At 38.0% G+C, this 12,023-nt stretch overlaps 1 protein-coding gene across 3 annotated transcripts in view; it reads right to left on the bottom strand.

The window, feature by feature from the left end:
* Positions 1 to 10,180, bottom strand: part of fam110b (family with sequence similarity 110 member B) — a 185,017-nt gene extending 174,837 nt beyond the window's left edge. For all 3 annotated transcript variants that reach the window (XM_063041908.1, XM_063041917.1, XM_063041899.1), the window contains exon 1: positions 9,993 to 10,180. The gene's annotated coding sequence lies outside the window, so the exon portion shown is untranslated. The remainder of the gene's footprint in view (positions 1 to 9,992) is intronic.
* Between the last annotated feature and the right edge of the window lie 1,843 nt (positions 10,181 to 12,023).

The raw sequence follows: 12,023 nt of genomic DNA, 5'->3' as shown, positions 1-12,023 counted from the left end.
AGATATTCCAGATATGCATTATCTTTCTTCTGAGGTAGAGAGAACTTCAGATTCAATTTATAAATGATTGTCATGTAATCTCTTCCCAACCCCCACCTTTCAGTAAGAATTGAACACCAAATATTCTTCGGATATCTCCGACATAGATACTGGAATATATTATTACATACTTAAGCCCTATTTTAACCAAAGCTTAGCGATCAGCATATCATTCTTTAAAGGATCTAAAATGGGATGTGCATATTTAGGAAGCAATGATCAGAAAAGTACTGTTCTATAAACACTGATGAAATATCAACAATGTTATTGAAAATTTATTAATGAGAATTGCAGAGTTATATACTACTTACTCATATAACACAATGCAGAGAACAAACTCTTACCAACCACTCCTATCAAAGCAACGGAACAGGACTGGTCACAAATTGGTCTGGAAATTGTAAACGAGATTGTAAAGACCCAACAGCTCAGAGACCGATTTCTCTTCAGATCTGTTCTCCCAGTGCTCAACTACTGAGATCTGATGAAACCTGATTAAATTTCAAACTGCTTAACTCTATTCCAAATTTGTGCAAAGGACTGACTTATTCAAGCTGTTTATGACTATTAAGAGATAGATCCAGCTCAAATACCATCTATAAATTTGCTGACGATACAACCATTGTTGGTAGAATCTCAGGTGGTGACAAGAGGGCGTACAGGAGTGAGATATGCCAACTAGTGGAGTGGTCCTGCAGCAACAACCTGGCACTCAGTGTCAGTAAGGTGAAAGAGCTGATTGTGGATTTCAGGAAAGGTAAGACGAAGGACCAGATACCAATCCTCATAGAGGGATCAGAAGTGGAGATAGAGAGCAGTTTCAAGTTCCTCGGTGTCAAGATCTCTGAGGGTCTAACCTGGTCCCAACATAGTGATATAGTCATAAAGAAGGCAAGACAGTGGCTATACTTTATTAGGAGTTTGAAGAGATTTGGCATGTCAACAAATCCACTCTAAAACTTCTATAGTTTTACTGTGGAGAGCATTCTGACAGGTTGCATCACTGTCTGGTATGGAGGGGCTACTGCACAGGACTAAAAGAAGCTACAGAAGGTTGTAAATCTAGTCAGATCCATCTTGGGTACTAGCCTACAAAGTACCCAGGACATCTTCAAGGAGCGGTGTCTCAGAAAGGCAGCGTCCATTATTAAGGACCTCCAGCACCCAGGGCATGCCCTTTTCTCACTGTTACCATCAGGTAGGAGGTACAGAAGCCTGAAGGTACACACTCAGCGATTCAGGAACAGCTTCTTCCCCTCTGCCATCCAATTCCTAAATGGACATTGAATCTTTGGACAATACCTCACACTTCTCAAAAAAAATATACAGTATTTCTGTCTTTCCATTTTTTAAAAAAAAAATCTATTCAATACATGTAATTGATTTACTTGTTTATTTATTATTATTTTATTTTTTTCTCTGCTAGATTATGTATTGCATTGAACCTCTACTGCTAAGTTAACAAATTTCACACTACATGTCGGTGATAATAAACCCGATTCTGATTTGATTTTTTTTATATTTTCATGATGAAGCTATTGTAAATTTTAAAATGAATATTCTAAATATGTCATCTTTAATATTGCAAGCTATAAAAATGTTACCCAAGTGTACTTGAAGCAGTGCACGTGATAATTATACATTATAACATGGCGCATTCAGCAATACTCAGCACAAGAAATATCCTTGCAATATGCAAGATTGAATCAATGTAACATTCAATGTGGTTACATGCTTTTAATTTGAGCTGCAATATAAAAATCAATTTTGAAATCTTTCCAATGGTAAACAGTTAAATTCTCCCACACTGTTGCTGAATTTATTCAAACTTTTCTTAAAAAGGCTCTTCCCTTGTAAAATTTTATGACAATAAAAAAAGCTTCTATAAACCTTTCAAAATTTCAGAACACCAAAATGCTTTTACAAAAACATAAGTACTTTGAGTGTTATTGTTGTTACAAGTGTAAGAAACATAGCTGGTCTGTGTACAATGAGTTCCCACAAATAGCAATGAAATAATAATTGCTCGTTTTGAATAAAAAAAAGGAACAATTTTGGTTAAAGAATAAGCATTGGTCAGGGGCTGGGAGAATTTCCCTTATTCAAAAGATTGCTACCTTTTAAATCCATCTAAGAGAGCTTTTGAAGCCTTAGTTTAAGATCTCAATGAAAAAGCAGCACAAGGTACACTATACAATGGAAAATATATTCAAAAGCTTTATAAATAAAACCATTTTCCCATAATATGGTACAAATTCAGCCACAGTTATAAACAAATGAACAATCCTAAACAACTGAATATTATGAAATTCCAGTACTGACTAAAAATGGAAAGAGCTTAGCAGATGGTTCTTTTTAATTTGAATGTAGCAAATGACATGATTTTTAAAAAGCTAGTATATAAAAAGCTCAGGAGTAATATATGACTTATGACAAGATGCATTGAAAAGATAAGTATACTATATCATTCTTCCGCAGCTTTCTCAAATCTTCATTTCCTTAACTACAGAAGCTGATCACATTGACTATTCTACAGACAACAATAATAGTGGAAATACCTAGAAATTGAAGACAAAAATTAGAACACCAATTCAGTTACTTTGAAAATGCTCCACATGAAGAATTTCAAAAAAAAATCGTGAATGTCTGTAAGAACTTGCATTTAAACATAGACCTAAATATGCTGAAAGCAAAGATTTTGCTTTCTAATTTAATGAAACATAAATGATTTCTTCTCAAACAGGAGTAGTATGCATGATAGCTGACCTTCCATCTCAGTTCTATCTTCCTGCATGATCATTCACTCTATAATATCTAGAACTTTATCCATATTGGTTTAGAATGCTTCTTATTCTGATCCTGGTTCAGGACTCCTTGACCAGGTGAAGCATCCAACTTTCATCTAGCCCATCTAACTCGGAGAATTTTGTGAGGTTCAACCTCATTCTTCAAAATTCTAATGAATACAGTCCCAGTCTACACGATCTCTCCTCATAAAGCAAACCTTCCCCCTCTGTAACCAGCTGTGCCAAATTCATCCCATTTTTCATAAGGAGAATAAAACTGTACACAATGTGCCTGGTGCCGTCTCACCAAAATTTTTAACTCCTGTTTTCAAATCCTTTTTATAATAATGCCCATCAGACCACTTGAATCTCCCAATTGCTTGATGCTCCTGCACACTGGCTTCCACTGACGTGTATAAGGACACCTGGATCTCATTGAAGACTTATATTACCCAATCTCCCATCATTTAAAAACACATTGTGCTTTTCTCTTCCATACACCAAAATTGATAACTTTACACTTTTCTAATTTTGCAATATTTTAGGCCATGCTTGTGAAAGAGATATTCTAAATATATTTTACTATATTTTACTTTCCTATTACAACTAAAAGAATAAAGATAGACTGAAAACATTAATGTATTAAAATATTTAAGTTCCAGGTTTTGGCAGCTATTAGTTTAAAAACTAAAGTAATCTCACAGAGTATAAAAATGGATTAATTTTCAGGAAAACAGCACCAAATAAGCTCAAACATGATTTTGCTTTCAGAAGATAGCTCAAACTGGGCTCAGTTTATCCAACCAGAATTTCAATCCATTGACTCATGCCTCTGATGTCTTTTTGAAGATGAGCACATTTTCCAAGTAGGGCAGGATTGCTCAATATCAAAACAGTTTTACAATTCAATATCTTCAAAAATGGAAACAAATCCTGAAATTTTTCCAGTTCACAGTTCAATAACATCATCAAAAACATATAGATTTTAACTAATAGCTTCCAAGAAACTTAAGACCTTAAATATGTTAATGTATTAATATTTTATGTTAATTGCTAGCAAGTTAAACAGAAAGTAAATGCAATCTATGGATTGCAAGATTAGAAATTTGAAATTATGGGGCCAATAGCTACCATGGCAAGTCAGGCATCTGCATTTGACCTTTTTGCTGTTTAGAGTCAGTGGTGCAAATCGTCAAGGTTGCCAAATAATCTAGAATCTGATATTTAGAGTGAAACTAATCAGTTTAGCCTTTCAATATTTGGCTTACACATGGCCTGCCCACAATACTTAATGCTTATCATCCAGTTTGACTGATCAGCTAGGAAAATCACTTTCTGCTCATTCGCACACGAAATGAACGGCCATTGCAATAATCAGAGGTGATAATAAAATAGGATTACTATGCATTCATATCTGCTCTAAGAGGGAAAAAAAGTATTGTCAGAACATTAATATTTACTATTAGCCTTCTTGTAAGCGACTGAGTGTTAGTATCCCACAATTGGCAGCATAACACTTGACTTCCACATAATTAAAACAAGCTGGAAAGATGACGGTATCCACAACTGATGATATTGCATTCTCCCACATTTATTTACCATGGCAGATCTAAATCTGCAATACACTTCAGAGGTAAATCACAAGATTAGGGGAGGGTATTGTGGTGAAGCTAAGAGCTGGTACCTCATCCTGCACAAGACCTGGGTTCATTCGTCACCTCAGGTTCTGTCTCTGTGGAGTCTGCACGTTCTCCTTTTGATTCCATGGGTTTCCAGCTTCCTCCCATATCACATGAGCATGGCAGCTTTATTAACCAAAACAACTTGTCCTGAGTGTAGGTGAGTGATTGAATCAGTGCAGTGGGGGAGGCATTGATGAGAATGTGGGAAGAAGCTTCTTAAGAATAGGGTTAATGAAGAATTAGTGATCGATGGTCAGTGAGACTCGATGGGCCAAAGGGCCTATTTTATAAACTATGACATGACTATGACATACAGCGATGCACCAAACAGTGGCTAGACCACACAAGCAGAATCAAAATTCATTCACAGCTTTTATCAATTTTCTTTCTTTCCATACCTGCATCAGTTTCTGATTCTAAGTATTAGAAAATTCAAGTTTAAAAAAAACACTTACCAAATCCATGGACAATGTAAACATTTAGATTGCAGACAAGTGTACTAACTTTTTCTATTTAATGAACCACTTCCCCGCCACCCTCCCTCCTTAGAAACGTATTGGACAAAGCAGTCCAGCCTGAGGTCATGCAAATTTAATAGAGATGACTGACTAAATAACGAGAAGCCAAATTTAGTTACTGATTCTGATCTCACCTTGCAGGTCGGAAAATGTGATGCAGTGTAGGTGATATTCAATGCCAACACTCCTCTCCCCAACTTCAGTGTTGCCTACCAAGACTTGCACAGTGCATCCAGTAAGTATATAGTTCACCGTTGGTCAAATCTACAGCTATCCATTTATTTTCACATCATGCAATACAGTCCTTTTTGTTTCACAGGGGTATTTCTATATTTCAGGGGAAAAGGTTAGCAATCTGTGGCTGTAAATCCAAAACATGTTTTACCACTGAATATAATCTTTGAACTACAATGACAGTTATATACTAGCATGAAACCTAGAGACTGATTTTTCTTCTATGATAATGTACTAGTGTTAATAAATGGGAGCAAAAGTAACCGTCAATGAGGCATTCTTCAATTATTAGAACACTTGTACTGATGAAATTTATGGCCCATTAGCTATCCACCCAAAAAGTTTTAAATTATGGCACTTTCCTTTCTATCCTTACAGGCAGAGGATGAGGGGAGTCCCAGTAGAAGTTTATAAGATGAGAGGCAGATATAGACGACTGGTATCTTTATCCCCAAGGTCAAAATACTAGAAAGTATACATTTTGAGGTGAGGAAGGGGAAAGTTTGAAAAAGATGTGGCTGGCAAGTTTTGTGCTAACGGAGAATGGTAGATGCCTGGAATGTAATGCCAAAGGTGATGGTAGAGGCAGATGCATTAGAGGTATTTAAGGAGACCTTAGACAGGCACATGAATACGCGGAGAGTGGAGGGACATGGACCATAGTTTAATTATGTATCATTATCTTGACGCATTCAGCACAACATGGTGGGTCCTGTGCTGTACTGTTCTATGTTCAAAAGCATCTGGGCACACACTTGCTTTCACCTTTTCACTGGTGGAGCCAAAAAAAAAATCATGGGTCTTCTCAAAACATTGTAGCCCTTGTAGTGGTAGGGACCCTACACTGATGTAGGGCAGGCATTACCACAATATGCACTAACCCAGTAATGCTGAGTTAACCACAAACACACACCGACCCAGTAATGCTGAGTTAACCACATACCGCCCGTACCTAACAAAGTGGCCACTGAGTGCATAGTTGCAGTCTTCTGCTGCTGTAGCCCATCCATTTCAACGTCCAATGTTGTACACTTTGAGAAGTTGAGGATATAAAAAAAACATTTTGAACCTATGTAACCTCTGGCTAAAAGAATAATTGGGACTGAATAGGAATTTTTGAACTGAAGTAAACTCTGTCTTCAGCCGTTGGCTAAGACAGGCTCATTACCAGTTCTCCTTGGTGTGCAGAAGGACATTGAGAAGTTTGATAACATTGCACATTTTACCCTCGTTTGAGTAGGGGGAGGAGGGTTCATGGATAAGGACAGGAATGAACATCCATCTGTAATTAAGTCAGGGCCTAGCAAAGAGAATAACTGATAAGGACTGGACAGCACATCCATCTGTCATTAAGTCTCGATTTAGCGGACTCTCTTATCTAAGTAATTAAGTTCTGCACCGACAGAACAACTGGTGGGTGTACCAGTTCAAATAACATCTTACAACAGTAAGGTATGGGGCTTACTATGTATAAATATACGGTTGTAACCTAAGTGGGCCCACTTGTCAGATGGTGGCAGTATTACGTGCCTTCCCTCTGACAACTGGGTCTCAAACTCCTGCAGGAGGGTGCACAATAAACTGTTGTAATTATAACAAGCTGGTCTCCTGAGTTTTATTCAGATTCCACTTTAACACACTCCGAGATGCTCGTCTACATGCCACAGTTATAATGCATGATGAGTTACTGTTGCCTTCCTAAGCGTGAAAATCCCAGATCATCAGCAGTTCTGTGATACTCAAACCATCCCATCCGGGACCAACAATCATTCTATGGTTAGTCACTTAGATCACATTTCTCCTCATTCTGATATTTAGTCTGAACAACAACTGAACCTCTTCACCATATCTGCATGATTCTATGCATTGAGTTGTTGCCACATGATTGGCTGATTAGATGTTTGCATTAACAAGTAAGTGTACCTAATAAAGTGGACACTAATTGTATACTTTAATGCTATTATAGTTTTTAAATTTAGAGAAAGTAAACTTTTCTGTGCTTCACACTGTTGGGTTTGTGGAAAGTTTAGGCAATTGGCAAATTTGTCATTGAATTAATGGCAAATGGTCATAATTTTATGGGAAACCTAGGCAGGGGACAGGGAGAAGGAAGAGAGTAACTGAATGCAGTCCTCACTCTCGCAGGGCGTTGATATGTCAATCTAGTTCAGCTTCCGGTCACTTGAGATTCACAGGGTTCTAATATTGGAGAACGAAGCAAGAAGCAGCCATCGAGGGTGTTGAGACGGGCAACATGCCATTCAATGTGATGATTTTCTGGCAATAGCTGGTGTAAGTGAATGGAGTTGAACACCACACCAAAACAAAATCAGTGAACAGCTATTCGTGCTCTTATTTGGAAAGAATGGACATTGACAAAGCTAGGGAAAGCTGCTTGGTTAAAGCAACTTCCAATAAAAATAGTGACTTAAATGTATAAAATCATACTTGATTTTTTCAGTTAAGCTAGTCAACACTTTTGTGGTGGTGATGTTATAGGGAGTGGAATTTCCAATTTTCCATTAACTTTACATGACAAAATGCTCTCTGCCATCCCCTAATAACCCGGTTGTAATTTTAATGATAAGCTTTCTTATTCTGGACCATCAGGAAATAGTTTCTCGCTACTTACCCCACTGAATAATTTAATTAAAGTTAATGTAATAAAGCTGTTTACAATAATCTTCTATATTGAAGAAAACAGAAATCTATTCCTTGCAACCACAGTTCAATTTAGCTTCAGTTGCCATTCTGGTTATCTTGAGCGACACCCTCTCCAAGGTCAATATCCCTTCAGGCAGCTCTTTAAACAAGACCTACCACAATTTTATACAATTAAGATAACTTTCACACACCTTTGTATTGCAAGATGAAGGATAACATTCTACTCAACTCATTTTCTATACTTCAACCCCTTAATCTTTGTTAATCTACTGATTTCTTGTCACTGAGAGAGAAAAAACTGGTTCCTCTATTGTTCAAAGCAGGTAACCTTGCATTTCCCTATATGAATCCACATCCAACAATACCATGCACTACTGAAATAAATTATCTTTGCAACTTTCTACTCATACCCACACTACTTAGATCCAATGTTGTTAACAATTAAGGTGATACATGTTCCATTATGCCTGAAAGCCATAACACAAGATCTGATATCTGGGGGATACAACTACCTTGTTCCTTGGGGGTAAATACCTGTTTCTTGTTGAATCTCTTGCCTCCCAATTTCCTACAATAGCCGAGTTATTTAAAAGAATCCTTCAACTCTAAACCATCTTATTCTGAACATCCAACGAACAGGAAATCCCGAACTGTAAGCTGCAGTTGAGCTAACTAGGTACATAAATTATTACAGTACATTACTACTAACAATGCATATCGTCTAAGATTCTCTTTATCAAGGTTGGAAATAATTTAACAATTAATTATGTTTTGCTCGGTTTTGTTGTAATTCAAGTGTCATATGCCAAGTGCAGATGGCCTTTCCATATGTACCACAGATTTCTTATTGCTTCAGGAATGTAACTTCCCCAAAATGCTTTAAGATGTTGCACGTTTTTGTTAGTCTTTCCATTACTTCTACAGCAAACATATCCAGCCCTCTCCCGTGCTCCTCCATTAGATGCATCAGGTCCACGACTGCAAGCTAAGATCTGTGGGCCCCTCCTGTCACTTTGTGAAGATAAGATGTCATAAAACACCACTTTAAGAGACTTCGTAAAGCACTAACCTAATTTCCTATCAGTCGCCCCCCTGCCACCAGCATGGCTCAAGACTCCAAGAAACTATATATGGGTTGCTTGTCCTGAAAAGTAATAAGCTCTTGTTCGAAGTTGATTTCAATATATCCGATATAATATAAATGTCCTCTACCGAAAGCTTATTGGCCTTCACGGGAATAATCGCCAGAAATGACCACGGGTCTGACCAGTTAGGATTCTCGACTCTGAAATCCGCTCCTTCCGTTTCTCAAGTGTTTTATTTGTGAGGCTTATGTAACAGAAGCAATGTTTAAAATACTGTACATTGGCACAAAACATCGCGCTGTTTTAGATGCAAAATATTCCTGCTCCACCACAACCAACTGCCCAAGTTAAGACAGATTCAAGCGTGCACAGTCAGTTACATTCATTTGAATTTGAAGGAAGCAGGCACCCAAACTCGAAGGCCCCCCTCCCCAAACCGACCTGCTCTGCGCGGTTTTGTTTTAAACAGTTACCCTTGGCTTTTTTTTAGCCCAGTGTGAACCCCAGCAGCCAGCCGCCCGGCTTCCCAACGAACAATACCGAACCGCGAGTAGTGTTCGGTCGCCTTTTACAACAGTTCGCAGTGCCACTTGGAGTTAACGTTTTCACAAACAAACGCCGGGTGGACATGATTCACAACTTCCTTTTCTCTCCCCCCCCCCCATATTCTTATCATGACCTTTCCACTTCATCCACACAAAAGAGCGACAGGCTATATCTAGCAAAGCGAACGTGCTTTTCCAGCCTTTATGCACTTGGGAGGGGGAGGAAAGAGAGAGGGAGAAGTAATTTAAAAAATAATAAATGACAGCAACTGTTCCAGGTTCGCTTCGCTGTCTGTCGTTTCCCCGCACACAGCGTGTACACCGACGAATCTGAACCACAGCTGAGCTCCAGGAACAGGGCATCAGACATCGAGTCAAGCCGAAACAGTAAATTACTTGGTTGCAATTATTTACATTTTTTTAAGAAAAGACGACCTACCGGTAGTAAGGAAATCTGCGACCCGAAGCCGGCTGCCGTGTGGTGCGGGGAGACTGGAACGTGGGCCGGATCGCGGTGAACGCGAGACAATGTATCGCACGATGTATCCCGGCACAGCAGCGACGCTAAGGCAGACTGTGAACTGTTCCACACACACACTACACTCACAACCGGCAAAACCAGCACAGCGAGGAAAACGCCTCTTAGCAGCTCCAGCCCCGCCTGGCGGATTAAAAAAAAATAAATAGTTCACTTCTAAATTGCTGGCTTTGTAACTGCATTGAATACCTGCCCAAAATTATTCTTCCAACGAATGTGCAAGCTGAATTTGCACGACGGTTCATACCCCTTATTTAATGGTTCAGTCGCCTAAGTCAAAGGAGAAAATGTTTTTCCCCCCTTTATCAACGAAAATTGGAGGCGTACTGCAGTGGGTGATAATTTACTGAAAAGACTAAGACTCAAAAGGCAGTAGGCGTCAAAACAACAGAAAGTGTGAATTCTCTGTGGCTCTTTAAAAATACACAAAATACGGCGACCATATTTATTCCTTTCCCTGTGCATTTTATATTTGCTGCAGATATACGTAGGTATTTTATCATAATTAAGGTCATTTTATAACAGCTACGTCTAAAAATAATATTGTAGAACATGTTTTATCACTGTTCATGTAGATGGGCAGTGAGAAAACAGTAAAGAAATTTATATGTTCGTAATTCAAAAGCAGGCAAAATAATGTCACCGAATTTATTACTATTATTTCCCATCTTGAAATACTGTAGTAAATTATAACTAAAGATATAAAAAGTGAAAATAACGGTATATCTCTGGGAAAAAAAACTTAACTATCTTTAGGGTAATAGCATCTCGTATAACAGTTAAAATAATTGGCGATTCTGTGGCATGGTAATACTTCCCATTTCAAAGAGCATTTTAACAGGACTTAGAGGGGGAATTCCAGAATTTAGGATAGAATTGAGGGAATAGGGAATGCAGCAAAAGTTGGAAAGTAATCGATCTGCAGATGTTTACAGAGCAAGTGAACGATGAAACCAAGGGGGAATTGGAAAACAAAACCGAGAATTTTAAATTTCGGTGTTTAATGGAGTTGGTAGCACAGGGATTGCAGCCTGACAATACATTGTAAGTAAGGAGAGGTGAATGAGTTTTCATTAATAGTGATGGAAGACTAAAGTCAGATCTGGAATGCTTTGGAATAGTGAGGGCTGAGATAAACAAAATCCTCGTATTTTGTTTAGTTCTTCTACTTGCTTTGCACATAAAGTAAAAACAACAGATCTGCAAGTTACAAAACTACAATTTAAATATATGCACTATTGTTAATATATCCGTAAAAACAAAGATGCTGTATATTGTTGAATATCTAGATATTTAATGATACATGTTAATTGTGGAAAGCACAAGGACCACCTTTGTCTGCTGTATCACCTAGCTTCTCAAACAAATCAAAGTATAATGGGATTACACTATTGTACTCATTAGCACAAGAAAAAAAGATGTGCAAAAGGTCATAACTGAAGGAGTCTACTGACCACACAGAATTGTAGAACTGGAGTAAATTACAGAGAGGGCAAAGGCTATGGGGGATTTTAAACACAAAAATGAGAATAATATACTGTATGCACTGCCAGGTTAGGAGCTGATGGAAGTTGGTTAGCACTGGGTGATAATGAATGGCGATTGGATAAGGGCTACAGAGTGTTGGATGATCTCAAGTAGCAAGAAGAGCACATATTTCAGCATCATTAGTTAATTGATATAAACAGAGTCGGGAAGTAGTAAATCAATACACAAGACAAGTGAGAAATCGTCATGCATTGAAGTGAAGAAGTAAAAAAAAGTTTCCATTAGTTTCCAAAATATGCATCCACCCTTCACCTCTGACCATGATTTAAACGAGAATGTCATTAAATAGACTCGATATGGTTTAAAGAAGTTGAGTTGTGTCAGATGTTGGACATTGTTCCATTTGTCTTCCATGAGGCTTCACAACACCTCAATATTTATCAA

Source organism: Mobula hypostoma, chromosome 1, assembly GCF_963921235.1.
Source record: "Mobula hypostoma chromosome 1, sMobHyp1.1, whole genome shotgun sequence".
NCBI classification, from domain to species: domain Eukaryota; kingdom Metazoa; phylum Chordata; class Chondrichthyes; order Myliobatiformes; family Myliobatidae; genus Mobula; species Mobula hypostoma.
This window is presented reverse-complemented; position numbering and strand designations above follow the sequence as displayed.